At 41.7% G+C, this 17,477-nt stretch overlaps 1 protein-coding gene across 3 annotated transcripts in view; it reads left to right on the top strand.

Annotated features, from left to right (window-relative positions):
• Positions 1–17,477, top strand: part of LOC126263120 (uncharacterized) — an 864,071-nt gene that overhangs the window by 591,067 nt on the left and 255,527 nt on the right. The window lies entirely within an intron of this gene.

Genomic DNA, 17,477 nt, shown 5'->3' with positions numbered 1-17,477 from the left:
TATATCCAGTAAGTACTGGGTTTAGACCCCATTTTACCCTACAGCAGCTTCTAGTGCTAATTGTCTTTCGCAGTGGAACACATTATTTATGTGAGGTGTTCATAATATTTTTCCATCCAGGGCTACCTCTAGATTCATTACAACCCAGCTATATGTATGTTCAATAAAAATTGGACACATGTTATATGTCATTGTTTCTGCAATTTGTCTATACTACCATCTCCTACAATATTTACTATTTCTCCTGAAACATCCTGTAAAATTATTTGGCTTTCGACGGGTCATCTAAAGTTTTCAGTGCTAGACGCACGACATCGTCCGAACCCTGACGCACGACATCGTCCGAACCCTCGCGGGAATACAGTGTGGCCGCGAGCGAGTGGAATAATGACCGGAGAGGAGAGGGGGGGGGGGGAGGGGGGTACCGCGCATGTGGTATACGGCAAAGATGGGAATTCGCGTCTGATGAGGAGCGTGTGTAGATATGTGCGCTGCAGACAGGTTGGTTGCTGTGTCCCGACAGTGCCCACCGTCGGAGCTTCGAGTCCTCCCTCCGGCATTGTCCATATTTTAAGTTAGATTAAGTAGTGTGTAAGCTTACTTCGTCCCATACGTTCTCACCACAAATTTACAAAATTTTAAATCAAAATACTGCATCTCGGTTCCTACAATAGTGCAATAAGTGCGCACTGGTTGGATGTAACTGAAGTGAGTCTCCTTCTCGGATTGTGGTTAAGGGCGAACCCCAAGCGCATGGCCACGAACAACTGGGAGCGGAAGCTTAATGTCATCGGAACCGTGTTGAAGGACAATGACATGCGATCGTTAGACTGACTGCAGAAAGTTCAGTTTATAAATACATACATACTTAGCAAAATTTATCATGTCACAGCAGTCTTACCGATATTGCAGGTCACTGCACATAAAATATTAGCTGTAGCCTCTTGGTATGTGTGGAAACAAAATATCTTCAAAGTACCCTTCCACTCGGCGACTTTGCAGAGGCAAAACAGAGGACTTGGAATTAAAGACGTGCCTTTAAACTAATACATGCCACTAAGATAAGCATCACGAAACTTTTGTTCCTCTCGTTAGATCCTGGAGATAGGAACGCTCCTGTTAATGTAGCACGCCAGCCTAGATTACGTCCGAAAGTACTATGGCGATTGGAGCTGTATAAGACTTCCACCAGCACAAACCAACACTAGAACCGTCTATGATTATATTACCAGACATCGTCTACACAAACTAATTCCGGTGAATTAACCTACAAAAAACTGGAGGAACGTCTGGAAAAATATCAACAATAAAATTATACCAACTAGAGTCAGTGCCGTATGGTGCGACGTTGTAAACGAAACCATACCCACAGCGGAACGATTATGAAAAATCAAATTGAGACCATCTTCATACTGCGACAAATGTGGGCTTATAGAAACTGTAGCGCACACCTTCTTATGTGAAAATAGAATCAGAATTTGGAACTGGACTAGGAAGAAATTAGCACTATCCACAGAACCGCAGAAAGTCATATACCGATAACTCAAGCTTTAAACCTGACTGGAAATGTTACCCATCCGCAAAGAATAACAGTTATTCGTGGCTTCTGGGACAGTTTTTGTTTTAGGTCGTAATAAACAAAACTTAGAACTTAGAAGAGTGCATGTTTTACATTGCAGAAGAACATTTTAAGCTGAAGAAGAATAGCAAATATAAGGAATGGTTTAAAATTTTTTTATCTATTGCTTTATGTGGGCTACAAAGAGGTGGACAGTTTTATTGATTAGAAGCAGAATACTATTCTTTAACTTTTTTTTATTCCTGGCATATTCCTTTACGTCGGTTCTTAAATCAGAACTGTTCTAATTTGGCAAATCCCCTCCGGCTCTGAAACTTCTTCCATTTGTTGAAAAATATATGGCTTCCTTACAGACTTCATATGCATCCAGTGCATAATAACATAATTGTGAATATATTTCTGAATGAATGTTTGTTATTTATTTTTCCGTCACCCTGTTCACTGTTATAAGTTATGTTCCACAACGAACGCACGCCATTGGAGGCGACAATCTGTAATTTATTTTACCTTAAGTACTACTTCAATTTTGTTCAACAATTTAAAGGAATGTATGGGTGCAAACATGGAATACATGTGAATAATGCAGCTGCTCACTGACAGGTATGGGGGAGGCATTGTGGCTAGGCCTCGGATTTTCGACCCCTGCCCTCTTTGCCTCCGCCTACCTGGTGCTGAAAGACTTCTCAAACTTTAAAAAAAAAAATAATAGTGCAGTGGTCAGCACGTCTGTCTAGTAAGCAGCAGGTCTAGGTTCGAAGCTCAGTCGGTCACAAATTTTCATCTGCTGTCGTTGCTGTATTTCAACGCGCTGTGACAGTGTGGACGTCGGTCCTTCGATATTTAAGATGCAATTGTTTTTTGAGGCAATAGAGGTGATTTGCGAACATTAGTCTTGCCATCAAAATAACGGGACTCCAACGGAATCCAATCCTTAGTCATACCTTCGTGCCGGAGCTAACCAATGCCATATACGTGCGAATTAGATAGTAGTTCATATTTAGTCAAATAACGAATGGTCAGTATACAAGTATGCCGGCCAGTGAGGCCGAGCGGTTCTAGGCGCTACAGTCTGGAACCGCTCGAGAGCTACGGTCTCAGGTTCGACTCCAGTCTCCGACATGGATGTGTCTGATGCCCTTAGGTTAGTTAGGTTTAAGTAGTTCTAAGTTATAGCGGACTGACCTCCTCAGACGTTAAGTCCAATAGCGCTCAGAAACATTTGAACCATTTTCGACGTATACAAGCATTTACAAACAGAAGAAGCAGGATTGCAGCGAACTGATCACTTAACCAAGTGCAACATAGAGTACCTGTGTAATGAGTCATTCCAGCTGCATAGCTGAGGGTAATATTTTTTAAGCAATTAATTGCAGAATTAATGTAATACCCACACGATCATCTCTGTAGTCATACTGTATCATAGCAGCCCGCGAATGTAGTACTATGTTCGTTAAATCGGATTACTCAAGCTGAGGCCAAATAAAGACAAGCGACGACGCCACAACACTATCTTTACTTAAGTAGGTAGTCAGCGCTAAATTATGTGCGCCACCATTAACGTTGCTGTAAGCAGTTTGACAGCATAACACCACCAAAACTACTGACAACCCAAACCATTATCATCACGCAGTTGTAACTCGCAGTGATTACAATTTTCTCATGTTTGTCAAGAATAGCGAAAGCTCCTCTGAAGTTCAAAAAAAATGCTTCAAATGGCTCTGAGCACTATAGGACTTAACTGCTGAGGTCATCAGTCCCCTATAACTTAGAACTACTTAAACCTAACTAAACTACGGACATCAAAAAATGGTTCAAATGGCTCTGAGCGCTATGGGACTTAACATCTCAGGTCATCAGTCCCCTATAACTTAGAACTACTTAAACCTAACTAACCTAAGGACATCACATACATCCATGCCCGAGGCACGATTCGAACCTGCGACCATAGCAGTCCCGCGGTTCCGGACTGAAGCGCCTAGAACCGCACGGCCACCACGGCCGGCCCTACGGACATCACACACATCCATGCCCAACGCAGGATTCGAACCTGCAATCGTAGCGGTCGCGCTGTTCCAGACTGTAGCGCCTAAAACCGCTCGGCCACCCGTGCCGCCGCCTCTGAAGTTCCATTTCCACTACGCCTAAGACGGAGAGAATCCTAAATATCAGTAACAGGTCACTTAGCGAAGAGAAGAGTTCACGTATTGTCTCAAGTTCTTGCAGTTTGATGTTAATGTAGTTCCAGACGGTTTCGCACTAACGGGTTCTTTTGGCTATCGGAATACGCATATGGGAATTATAGAAGTGTAATTGCTAGAACGTTCAACTACCTTAACAACGCCTCATTCTGGACTGAATACGACTTTGACGTTTCCATCCAACTCCTGACGTCTTACTGAATGACGTCTGAAGTGCACGGACAGTTGTGTTGCCTGCCGCAAGGATTCTGTGAAGTGTTGTGGCAGCTGGCGGTCATTGCTGAATACAGACATGTGCAAATATCCTCACTGCTCCAGGGGAACTCGTCTTTGTTGCATTTTTTCTATACCGTAATTAGCACAATAACTTAAGGCTTGTTCTGCTGAAGAACTTAATGCCCACAAGTCCTTAAATAAAAATCTCCTAACGTGGTTCAAATGGTTCAAATGGCTCTGAGCACTATGCGACTTAACTTCTAAGGTCATCAGTCGCCTAGAACTTAGAACTAATTAAACCTAACTAACCTAAGGACATCACACACATCCATGCCCGAGGCAGGATTCGAACCTGCGACCGCAGCGGTCGCGCGGTTCCAGACTGTAGCGCCTTTAACCGCTTGGCCACCACAGCCGGTTCTCCTAACGTGAGTAATACATGAAAAGAAACAGACTTTTGGACAAAACAATGGACAGCTCCCTGCTTTTTGCGTTTCCGATAGCGCCTACGATAAGAATCTGGTGTCATATTATGTTTCAGAACCCTAAACTGTTTATTTTTTTTATCTCATACTAAAAGAAATGTTATGATATGAGAAGAGGAAATGACTTATATGCTTCTCAGGAACTTAAGTTTTTCGTGTTTATTTTCCCACTTCATACTAAAACAAAGGCGTTAATATGAGAAGAGGAAATGAAATATACGCTTCCAAGACATATTTCCTTGTGTGCTGCTACTGCATACATGAAAGCCCTGCAGTTAATTTTTGTATGTTGGATAAATTTTGATATCACCTCACATTCCTTTGTGAGAAGGTTCCTATTTTCTTGGGATTCAAATAGAGTGGACATTTCATCACTGGTTAATATTCCGATGAGTCATGACATGATACCTGTTGCAATTGCTTCATGGCACATGTGAGTAGAGTCTCACGTTGGTAACTATAAGAGCACGCAGGCAGTGATATCCGCTCACTGCGGTCAGAGCCAAGGTGATTTCGTTCTGTTTATGGCGAAGCGTCTGCTACAGTGTCCACGCTCAGCCAACATAAACAAATCGCGGCGGCATTGGGCACTGCTGATCGCTGCGCTTGTCGCGAGCCTCGATAACAAGAGCGCACTGTCTCTGCTAACGATACTATGGAGTTAATACATCTTACTTAACGTAATATGCAGGACGTGGGTTGGGTGAAAATTCAGTTAGTAACTTCTCATCGAATTAAAATACTTTACAGTCATATTTGATGAATTATTTATTGTTGGTTGTCTCTCTAATGTCAATAGTATTATTTCAGATATTGGATGAACACGAAAACACACACACACACACACACACACACACACACACACACACACACACAGTCATTGATTCTAGTGAGGCTGACAACTACTGTGTGTTGAACAACACATGCACCAGTCAGTTCCTCAGTTGGCGTCGAGTGGATGGGATTTTTCAATTACCTTGCATTGCAAGAACTGTAAGGAGGAGCTTGAAAGTAAATGGACTTGTATGCTAAAGAGCTGCGACAAAGCAAATCTTGACCGATTATCAGATAATTGTCCACATGGGTTTTGTGGACGAGTATACTTTAAGTAGCCGCGCGGGATTAGCCGAGCGGCCTAGGGCGTTGCAGTCATGGGCTGTGTGGCTGATCCCGGCGGAGGTTCGAGTCCTCCCTCGGGCATGAGTTTGTGTGTTTTTCCTTAGGATAATTTAGGTTAAGTAGTGTGTAAGCTTAGGTACTATGCTCATTCAGAGCCCCAGTAAAAAATATACACTCATCAATGCACGTGTCCCCACCAACATCGAAAATAAGAAAAACACCGAAAATGTCGAAAAATTCTGGTTCAAAATGGTTCAAATGGCTCTGAGCACTATGCGACTTAACTTCTGAGGTCATCAGTCGCCTAGAACTTAGAACTAATTAAACCTAACTAACCTAAGGACATCACACACATCCATGCCCGAGGCAGGATTCGAACCTGCGAACGTAGCGGTCGCTCGGTACCAGACTGTAGCGCTTAGAACCGCATGGGAAAAATTCTGGAACACACTCGAAAATACTATGAGCAAAATTCACCAGGATGACGTGAAAATACTAATGGGAAACTTCAACTCTCTATTTGGGCAGAAAAAACCTGTAGAAAAATCTTTGGTACAAATTCAACACACCGAAACGCTTAGACCAACGGCACACGTCTGACTGACATTTGCCAACAATTCAACCACAAAAGGATGTCTTCCCACTTTAGGAAAAAACCAGTTCATGCTTAGGTAACAGGTGCAAGCTGCTTTCGTTCGCCTTTCGAGACTCGCTGAAAGCCAGATTTTTAATTCTTTTGTAGCACAGCTACAAGCAGGCTGATAAAAACTCAATAAGGGAATCGTAAGACAACGCTCGAGCAAAATTCGTCTTGCTACTTTCAGTAACTATTAGTGTCAGAGCGAAAACCTTACGGTACTGCCAAATTCATAATGCCACTTTTGTTTTCTGCCGACATATTTTTTGTTGTTGTGAATACATAATTTTATCTATGAAATGTCACATTTTCATAATACTTACGAATGGTACAGGAAATGAAATAAATACAGATCTTTTCGAAGTCAAAAGTTGGTAATATCCTACTAATTCGTGTTAAAATAGGTTCAATCGTCTCACAGACACTTAATGCTTTATTAAGATAGACTGCCGTCGTGATGTTTCTGTAGTAAGCTGAATTTAATTTGTATTAGTACAGTGAATATTTTAATTGCATTTTCCATTAGTTTACTAAACGCAACAGTAATTATCAAAGAGAAATTAATCAGCAGCAGAATTTTCTTTCACGATATCTAAAACGATTTGACAATGCTAAAGTTGTTTACAAATTCTACGCCTGTAGAAACCTACTGGTTCTAACGATGTCATTAAACCAGAGTAGTTTTAAGAGTATTTCCATCTAGAAATGAATTGCCTTGACGGTTGATCGATCAAGAGCGGGAAAGGTAAAATTTTACAAATATATGACGAGAGGGACAAGTGCTTCAGAGAGGACTTCCCTATCAATACAAGTGCCTGACAGACGACTTTTCTATCAATCTCCTGGATTGTTTTGTTTCTCAAATCAACAGAGTGCGTTATCGTGCAGTAGCACAGGTGATGTAGTTTTGTTGCTCGATTTTCTTACACTCCGACCGAAAAGAATGCTCGATGAGTGACCTGATGACGTTCAATAATAGTCACTCCGTTGATTTTTGTTGTTTCGGATTAGAGCATGCAGTACTCCTACACTATACTTCTGAACTTTGCCTGTTGAATGCAAATGTCGCATGATGGTTAAATGGTAATCTATCACATATATCAGTAGTCGAGACTTCCTTAATGTGGAAAATCATTCATGCCAGAACGATCTTTGTTGAAACACGAATATCTTTTTCTGGCGTATTTTTACCAAAAGCACTCGCTCCAAACACAGTTCAAATCTTTCTAGCTGCCTCCTCTGCATACACCCCTCTGTTATACCAAAAGTAAACGTTGTATTTCAGGTGTTACACCTTTTTCCACTTGCGACTCAATTTTACAATGCTTAACTGTAGTTCATGATTTTCAAGTATGCAAAATCCAATGCTTAACTGCAAGATGATAACTAGAACTTCAAATTCGAAAATGACAGTTGATACGTACACTGACAACGCCGCGCTCGTTCACATGGGCGGCGCCGGATTTCAGGCGGCGGGTGGCGTCTGGCCGGTGGCCGGTAGCCGCTGCAGCGCGAGGAAACGCTCGAGCGTAAGCTGTTATGATCGCGGCCCAGCCACGAGCTGTCCTGCGGAGTTCTTTCTGGAATACTTGTCGTTGCTGGTGGGTAGAATGTTAAGCGAATTATCTTCGATGCTCAATCAGAATCATAACTTTAGACCTAAATGTGGTTAAAAAAAAAAAATAGTTGGACACGAACAGGCGACCATAAGCTTAGAATGCATGACGATTACCATTTTTTTCTTTCTTTTTTTTCTTATTGTTCATTATTGATCGTTGTGTTTGTTCGTTGCGGACGTCGCAGGACATCCTGTTCAAGTTCGGTGGTTGATCCTTCCACTCAGTTTTTTTATTACAGAGGCCAACCGGCTCTCTGACCGAACACGCTGAGCTACCGTGCCGGCTAGCACAAGACCACGGGCTCACACAATCCGAGAACATCTCGGAAGTAGACAACACTTCCTCCTAACGCTTCCGCATCTTACAGTGTTGCCAGATTGTGCAGATGGCCAATCAGTTTTATTGGCTACGTTAAGTGAATAGACTTGGACTTAGTCTCTGTGGCAGGCGGCCGGCGGTCAGTTTTTATGTCTACAACTGTACGCCAATGTGTTTCATTCACATATCTGTGTGGCGCTCAAGTGTGGTTATGGATAATACGTATACTCAGATTGCGAATGTAACATCATAAGTAAAGAGAGGGAAATGAATTAGGCGTCCTTCTTCTTCCGTAACATTAAATATATTTTAGTTATTCTATTTTAAATGAACTGCGCAGAAAATCATTCACCAGAAGTAAATAACTTGTTAGCAACATGAGATGATATTAACAGCTTGCCGGCGCGGGTTAGCCGTGCTTTCAACGGCGTCATATCGCGGATCGCACGGTGCTTGCGCCGGCGGTGTTTTTACGTCTAAGGCTGTACACTTGAGATATTTCGTTTCCCATGAAATGGTGGCAAGCGATGCTGTGGCGTCTTCGAAGCGCGAGCTTCGTCAGTGCAAGATATCTCAGCACAGCTGAGCGAACGTTTTCTTCCTGCTGCTAGTCTAATGGACAATGGCAATACTGTAGAATACTTTTTGACAACTATGTGATCATCTATTTATGTTCGTGGGTGGTTCATAATTATATTAGTAAAATCACTCGATATTTTTATGTCCTTTAAATTACATTTGCTTCATGATTCGTATTGAAGTCGTAGGAAACGTATGTTATTTGGTCCAGGAAGCACGTTCCAACATAAATTGATGCTTACATTGACATTTATGTTGCGAATTAGTCGTCTTATTCATCACATGGATAACGAGGATGCTCCGTTTTGCTGCAGTTGTTTCATAGCTAACAAGGGAACCTCCCCATCGCACCCTCCTCAGATTTAGTTATAAGTTGGCGCAGTGGATAGGCCTTGAAAAACTGAACACAGATCAATCGAGAAAACAGAAGTTGTGTGGAACTATGAAAAATAATAAGCAAAATATACAAACTGAGTAGTCCATGCGCAGGGATAGTGTGAGTTCGGGAGCGCCGTGGTCGCGTGGTTAGCGTGAGCAGCTACGGGGTGAAAGGTCCTTGGTTAAAGTCTTCCCTCGAGTGAGTCGTTTCATTTTTAATTTTCAGACAATCATCACCACACGTACTGTTTATCAACAAATGTAGGAAATAATCATACAAATGGTCGACAATCGTTCGATCCCTTAAGGAACTTTCCGATGCCTTACAGTTCCGAAAATATTCATTGACATTGTTACTGAAGTCGCGAGCTCTATTTGCTGGATTCATATTACCCACGGAATGCATCTCACGTATTTAATGCACTCTCTTCCAAAGTAGCGAACAGTCAACTGCCAGCCAGGAAGCCTCTTTAGCAGGAATACTCTCTCTTCCGTGCGCTGTAGTCGACTGACGTCATGTGTTTCGATGTTTGTTTCGGTGTAGCGTCATCATACTACGGCGCAGTTACCTCGCATCGGACGGACAGATAATAATAGTCTGAAAAGAAAAAAATCAAATTTTCACTCGAGGGAAGACTTGAATGAAGGACCTCTCGTTGCGCAGCTGCTCACGCTAACCACGGGATCACGGCGCTCCTGAGCTTCCTCTGTCCTTGTTGTTGCGTATCTTGCGCATGGACTACTCAGTTTGTATATTTTGCTTATTTTTTTCATACAACTTCTTCCAGTTTTCTCGATTGATCTGTGTTCAGTTTTTCAAGGCCTATCCACTGTGCCAGCTTATAACTAAATCTGAGGGGGGCGCGATGGGGATGTTCCCTTGTTAGTGGTATTGTGTGTTGGTGGCGTTGCCAGTTTACATACTGTGCATGTAACACCCAATAAATGTGTTGGATGCCTCCTGTGATCAGTTTATTTGAAAAACGTTTGTTGTTATCGTAATTTATGTAACTGGCTCTCCGACTTCCAATTTGACAATTTGTGGAAAAATTGTTTACCTTGCTTGTTCTAGTTTCAAATTTTGTCTGACAGAAGACGTAGGCAAACTTTTGAATCCACTGGACACTTGAATTCTCTATATTGATTCTCAGAGTTTTGTTATTTCTCTTGTTATTTACTGTCTCAATGTCATCCGTGAGAATAAAATTAAAGGCAGTTGGATTAGGTTCCTGATCTATAAACTATGATTTAATATTCTGCGCTGGTAAATAAATTTTGAAGGTTATATTCTTTACGTAAAACAGAGTATCGGTTTCAGTCCTAGAATTGACGATAAACTTCAGAAAAACAATTACAGAATAGTGGCATATCGATTATAGCTCCTCACCATCAACAATAGTTGTTACCCATAGTTTCGTATTTGCTATTGTACCGTCGTTACCCTTTAGAAACCAACCTGATCTTTCCACAATGCCATTTTTGACTTGCTTCTTAATATGTCCTATAACTACAGGTTTGTTGAAAATATTAACTGTTAAATACGCTATTCCACAAATTAAAAACTTCCAGTTATTCTTCATATCTTGAAACTTACTACCGTTGACTTTCACTGAAGAAACGATACATGATAATAAAATGAAATCAAAGATTAGAATGTCAAAGCATAGTGTGAATGGTTAAAATGAAATGAACTAAAAATCATCTTCTTGTCTAAAACACGTTACTCTTCCAGAGAACTTCGGCATCTCTCAAAATTTTTTACACCTCTGATGTTTAGAAACATGTGGACAAATAGTGGCTCTCATGATGCAGCACTGTTTAACCGTCACAAAATAAAGCCTCAAAAATCAGTAAATAAAACTATTCTTCTACTGTTGCTCCGAATCGCATATACCTACCGCCCTCTGCTCCCACAACGACTCAGTCTACTGGGTATTTGATTTTTCTCTGCTTTCTCGGGCCTCCTTACCTCTCCTTCTAGCCCAACCTTTGTTCTCCAATTACGCCTTCATCGGCGAGCTTCTCCTCAATATTTTTCATTTGTGCTGAATTGTTTTGTACCCTTCTTGCATATACACGTGTGTCATGTATTTTTTACAGACTGCATGAATATATAAGGTGTGTATTTCTTCTCTTGTCAAATTAAATATTACATATCTTGCTGTGAATTAATTTGTTTGTCCACATTCCACGTACTGCGTTTCCTTGAAATTACATAAAATATACGTCTGTAAATAAAGAAAAAACTTGAAACAGCTGTTGCAGCTGATTGGTGAAGGGCTGAAAAAAGAAAACCACCTCCGCTGATGCTTCTTAGTATCGCGTATAGCCTCCTTCGGCTTCCACAACAGCTCGAAGTCTGTTGGGCATTGAGCCCACAACTCGAGCCACATAACTAGGAGATTCAAGTAACTCATTCCAAGCGTCATGAATCACATCAGAAAGTTGTAGGCGAGTCGACGGTGACTGCCCCTTTTCTCGTATTACTCTGACCATTTCTGCCCAAACATTCTCAATGGGATTCATGTCAGCTCCTTTACGTGGCCATTCCATTACAGTAATATTACTATGGTCGCGAACCACCTCTTAACCACACGTGACATATGAATAGGCGAGCGATCTTGTTGGAACATGATCTGATCATCGCCAAATCTTGCTGTCACAGAAGGCTACATCACGTTCTCCATAATTGATATGTAATTGCGCGCATCGAATCTTCCTTCCACTTCCCACAGGAGCCCACACCCTTCGGCCAATATCCATGCCCATGCCGTTACCGACTCCCTGCCATTCCTTCGGCAACTGTAATATATTTTCGGTTATACCTAGCACCTTCAGGCCGGTAAACAAGTACTTTTCCGGTTGATGCCGTAGAGAAAACTTTTTCGTCCGTGAAAATCGCTCGCCTCCAAAACTGGAGAGGTTTGTCGACATTTTAAGCAGCAAAAGCAAGGCGAGCTTCTCTGTGGGAAACAGTCAATGTCACTTTCACAGCAGCGCTTCTTGCTCTCAGTCCACCTTCCCTTAGACGACGAGTGACGGTCTTACTACTAACATTGAGACCCAAAGTCTGCTGAATTTGTCGTGCGTTTACAAATGGGTGGTTATCACTGAAACGGCGTATCTAATGATCCTGAGCTGCTGTTGTTTTGCGGCGACGGCCATGGGGCCTCCCATTCAGGTTACCACTCTCTTCCTTTCGTCTGATCCACCTGGCTACCGTCGACTTGGGAAGACCCATAGTTCTTGCTACATAGCCATTTGAAGATCCCTCTGCATGGAGTGCTATTATAGCGCCCTTGTCTTCCTCAGCCAGATGGGCCATTTAGCGTTGACTGAATGATTCGTCGCGGTTAATATCTGCTGCGGAAACAGCGCTTGTAGGAAACAGACTGCCTCCTCCACGACGGCAGCCACAATGCAGTGGCCAAGTATGTGTAACACGGAAATCGATGGCATAAACGAGAGGTCGCAAGCCCGTACCCGTGTCATTACATAGTGGAGCAACTTAGAATCTTTAATTTTTCTCAGAAGGGACTGGTCCACTCTTGTCATGTCTTATCCTGATAAATATTACATGAAATGAAATGTTTACGTTTTGCATATGCGGCAGGCCTAAAGCAAGAAACATTTCTGAAATATATGAGGCAACCTGAAGAACACTTCGTGAATTTTAGCTGTAGAAGGTTGCCTTATAAGAAGGAAAACGTGTTTATCCTCGCTCGCGGTGTTTCCAAGTGGCGCAGTTTACTCTGAGGCATACATAATTCTCGCCGGGCGTAAGAAGCGACTCGACTAACGAGGAGAACTCGCCAGGTGTCATAGGCTGATTGTCCGGAAACTTTGCTCAGTGAAGGAGAGGACAAAATAAGCGGACATGGGTTTCGACTTATCTGCAGACACTCGACCGTTTCCGAGAAAACGACGGTCAAAGTTATCAACGCGCTATAGTGTAGATACCTTCTGCAGCCGAGAACGCAATTGAAGCGGTGGCTCAGTGGCTACCGTCATTCCTTCTTAACATTGATTCCCGTGTTCGCGACCATATTGGGTTTTTTATTACTATTTTTCCTGCCTCTCTATCAGAATTATCTACGAATGTTTTTTTCTAATTTATGTTGAAATAATGTTGTCATTATTCGCCAATTAACTTTATGTGTAATAAATTAATTAAAAAAATAATAAACGAATGAGACAAGCTGATCTAAAATCATCTGGTCTGCCTCATGTATCGTTATATCCAAATGGTTTATAAATGTTAATCTACATTTAGATCCGATTATGGCACCTTTAGTGTGTTGAAACCGGTTATCCAGCAAACAGTATTTAAGCGATCTTGGCTTCTGAATTATTGCTACAACAGAGTGATCACCCCACTACGCACTATGTGTTCCCTTTTTAACTTATTTCTTTAAACAGTAAATTAACTGACGAATAACGACAACAGTGTTTCAACATAAATTGGAATAAACATTCGTAGATAATTCAGAGAGTGAGGGGGGGGGGGGGGGGGGAAGGAAAAACCGGGTTTCGAACTCACAGCGCAAAGTTCCGAAGTCGCTATGGTAGCCGCAGAGCCACCGCTTCAGTTGAATCCTTACCCGTTAAGAGGTATCTACACTATAAAAACAGCGCATTCATAACTTTGACCGTCGTTTTCTCAGAAGCGATAGAGTGTAAGCAGATAAGCCAAGACACGTGTTCGCTTATTTTGTCCCCTCTTTCACTGAGCGAAGTTTCAGCAAGATCGGGGTATGACGCTTGGCGTGTCCCCTCGTAAGTGGCGTGCGTTGGGATTCAGTAGACAGAATGCGTCCACTTTCCTCGACTACTCATTGACATGTTTGGAAACTTTATTTCTTGTAGTGACACTTTGCATTATGAGGGCTGATTTTCCTGATAACGATCTACTAATGGACTTTGCTCCTAATTTACGTTACTGTATAGTAGACCTACTGCAACTTCTTAAACCGAAAATATTTATTTGGATACTCCGCTTCTTAGTTGCTACATTTCGCTATAATATTTTCCTTTGTTTCAAAACAGCAAGTTAAGATGACAACTGCAACTTGGTAACATCAGTAACAATTTAATACTTTGAAACAGTTATAAGTGGTGTAGGAGGAGTGTACTCTGTTGAATGAGGAATACATTAAACACGAAAGCTGCGTCCAATAACAATAATTAACTTTCGGTTATATGACAAAACACAAGTCGAAGCACTGTCAGTTCATCGCAGTACCCAGTAAAACTCAAACTGGAACGATCGAAAACATACTTTTGTGGGGAAGGCAAACAAATAACTGCGTTTTATTGGCCGCACACTAAGAATACGCAAAAGGCCAACTGAAAACACTGCCTACACTACGTTTGTCCGTCAACTGCTATAATATCCTTGACAGACGTGATTGACTGCGCACGCAAAAAACGTCCAAGGAACGGTAACACGATTTGTAATGTCACGAAATAGGGGAGAGAGGGTCCCAGATTTGATAATCGATTTGAGGTAACATTCATGAAAACAAAAGCGTTTTTCGTTGCTGTGAGATCTTTTCACGAAATTTCAATCACCACCATCTGTTCTGAATGCCAATCCTCGAGAACATACACAGGAAGAAACCATAGTAGTAATGTAATTCAAGGCTCGCAAGAAAAGATTTAAGTGGTCCTTTTTCCCGCACACTGTTAATGACTGGGACGGTAGATAAATAGTCCGAACCTTCTGCCAGTCACGTAAGTCTGGATTGCAAAGAAATCTTGTTGATGTAGTCATGTAGATGTAACAACGAAATTATGTTGTAATTGCGACATGTGACTTTCATTTGATTTGAATATCGAAGTTGTTTGCTATTTATTTGCTTTTTGTTCATTAGTTTCAGCCATATACGAACACCTAGGCGCGTTAAATTGATATTGAAATAAAGTGTGATGCATGGACCAATAACAATAAATTCTTACCTACTTGTTATGGTACTGCAGTATTTGCCAGCGTCTTCAGAAGTGGATATCGCATACGACGTTCCTAGGGTGTTTATAAATGGATATTGCAGACGACTTCGAACAAAGTTTGAATGTAGCTTCGTAAAAGTTCCGTGATCAAACGATCTGAGTTGCTGGCGAATACAGTTTATCATTATACATGAGGTGAATAGCGTTCCGCCGGGTGCTGTGGTCGAGCGGTTCCAGGTGCTTCAGTCACGAACCGCACGGCTACTTCAGTCGCAGGCTGGAATCCTACCTCGGGCATAGATGTCTGTGATGTCCTTAGGCTAGCTAGGTTTAAGTAGTTCTAGGTCTAGGGGCTGATGACATAAGCAGTTTGGTTGCATAGTTCTTGAAGCCATTTTTTGACATTTCGCGTAAATTTTCTTTTCATAAACGACCGTATCTTTAGACTGCGTTGACATAGAAGCTCACTTTTTTACACCACCAAGGGACCGGTTACCGCAAGAAGTGCGATACATTTCCGCTTATTATGTCTACCCGTTCTGGCGGTAAACGGGTTTTAAAGGTTGGGTAGGCCGATAGACGGTCAAGAAAGTGAGACTAGTAGGGTTCCGTTTTTACCGGTTTAGGTGACGAAATCCTAACAACGAAAACAGCTACGACAGCTACTGAAGATGAGGGCCGCATAAATAACACCCCTTACTCTTTATTCGAAATGTGCTAGTTGCAGTCGATACATCAGCATATTAATCGTAGCTACGCTTTCGATCCAAATAACGTTTACAGGAATGCAAATAGAATCCATTTGCCTATTCACATACCAGTATTAATTCTACCGCGTTTTAGAAGTGCGAACATTCGCATTGCTAGCTAGCTTAAGAAATACTTAGGCTAATGAACGTTTTCCGGCTGTGGCGAGTCTACTGGAGAATTCGAAACAGTGTAGAATACGTTTGGCAGCTGTGTAGCCTTTTGTTTCCTGGGGTGGTGCAGAAATATCCTACTAAATTTACTCTCTAATAACAGTATTTTGCTATTTCGATAAACATCTCGAATGGTTGCACATAAGCGGTGACATAAAGGAAGAAAATTCATGTTTTTGAGTCCGGAAAGCTCTATGCAACAGAAACTGCAGATCATTTTGCCATTTTCATTGCGAAATTGCCGGCTTATTCATGTCTGGGGTAATAATAGAGGGCTGCCTGGGTTGTCTGCTAGCGTAGTGAAAGGAAGGTCTGGTTTGTTTTCGGTTCTAATCTCGATGGAGGCAGGTAGAATATCAGTAAAGCAATTTTAAGAAATTCTCGCGCCCCCAATACTTTTTATCGCTACCTATATTCTGTACTGGCGCCCTGTGCATGTCAATATGACACTCTTGTAGAATTTCATACATGTTACTGCCTATTTTTTCCGCTTCTGTCAATAATGGAATTGACTTAAGTGTGGCACTGAATGATTTTTAACTGAATTTCGTTATGAATCTTCACGCATTGCTAAATTTGCACACTTTCATGGTAGGTCAGCAACGGTAATGCAGTATGACTGGTCTGAACGTTGACACAGAACGTTTCGCGGCCGAAAGCGGATAATATTTTGCTAATTCGTAACGATCCGGGGTTCTTTGTCTTACTAAAACAGTTATGGTATCTCGATAAGTTGAAATTCATCTTTATTGGTACAGTTCATACCAATTAGTGTTTCTTCTTTCATTCTGTCTTATATTTACGTGTTGTATTTAACACACTAATCAGCATTAATATAGTATTACAAATTATTGAAAACAGCCTAAAAAAGTTCAGATAGTTTGTCAATTTCACGCCTGTGCGTAGTATGTTGGTAGCACTTCGTCGCCTTGCCGGTTATGCTGTGTAGCAGACTTTAAAGCCGTGCGGATCAGCATAACGAACAGGCGAGGGGTCTCGCTCGTTTTGTCCACGACTGTACATGTGCGTCAGTGAAAAAGACCAATAAAAAGGTGTTAGCATGTGGACGTAATGTGCTTTTCCAGTCTCTTCTGTACCTAAGGTCCATCACCGTTCCCTTTGGATCCCTACGTAATTCGGTGCTCTCCGATACACACGATCGAACAGCGGAGGAGTGGTACTCAAGCGTCAACTTTAGGTTACAATATCTCCGGATGTAATTAACATTTTACAATGCAACAAACGGCACTGATTACGTATTTGTTTATATGTTCAGATGTGCTAACAAAACTAACGGGGTTTCATTTTAAAAAACGTAGGTTTGTGTTAAAAAACATACTTCCGTGCATTTTTTTATGGTTTGTATTAATCAATTACACTAGCACGTCTCCTCACGTTCGGTCTGTGGAATCGATTCGTCAGTATTTGATGTGGTTTACGAAATATATCCAGCGGTAATGTTAGGTGACTCACCCTGTAT

The sequence above is a fragment of the Schistocerca nitens genome, chromosome 6, assembly GCF_023898315.1.
Source record: "Schistocerca nitens isolate TAMUIC-IGC-003100 chromosome 6, iqSchNite1.1, whole genome shotgun sequence".
In the NCBI taxonomy this organism is placed as follows: domain Eukaryota; kingdom Metazoa; phylum Arthropoda; class Insecta; order Orthoptera; family Acrididae; genus Schistocerca; species Schistocerca nitens.
The sequence above is the reverse complement of the archived record's forward strand: the minus strand, read 5'-3'. Positions and strand labels throughout refer to the sequence as shown.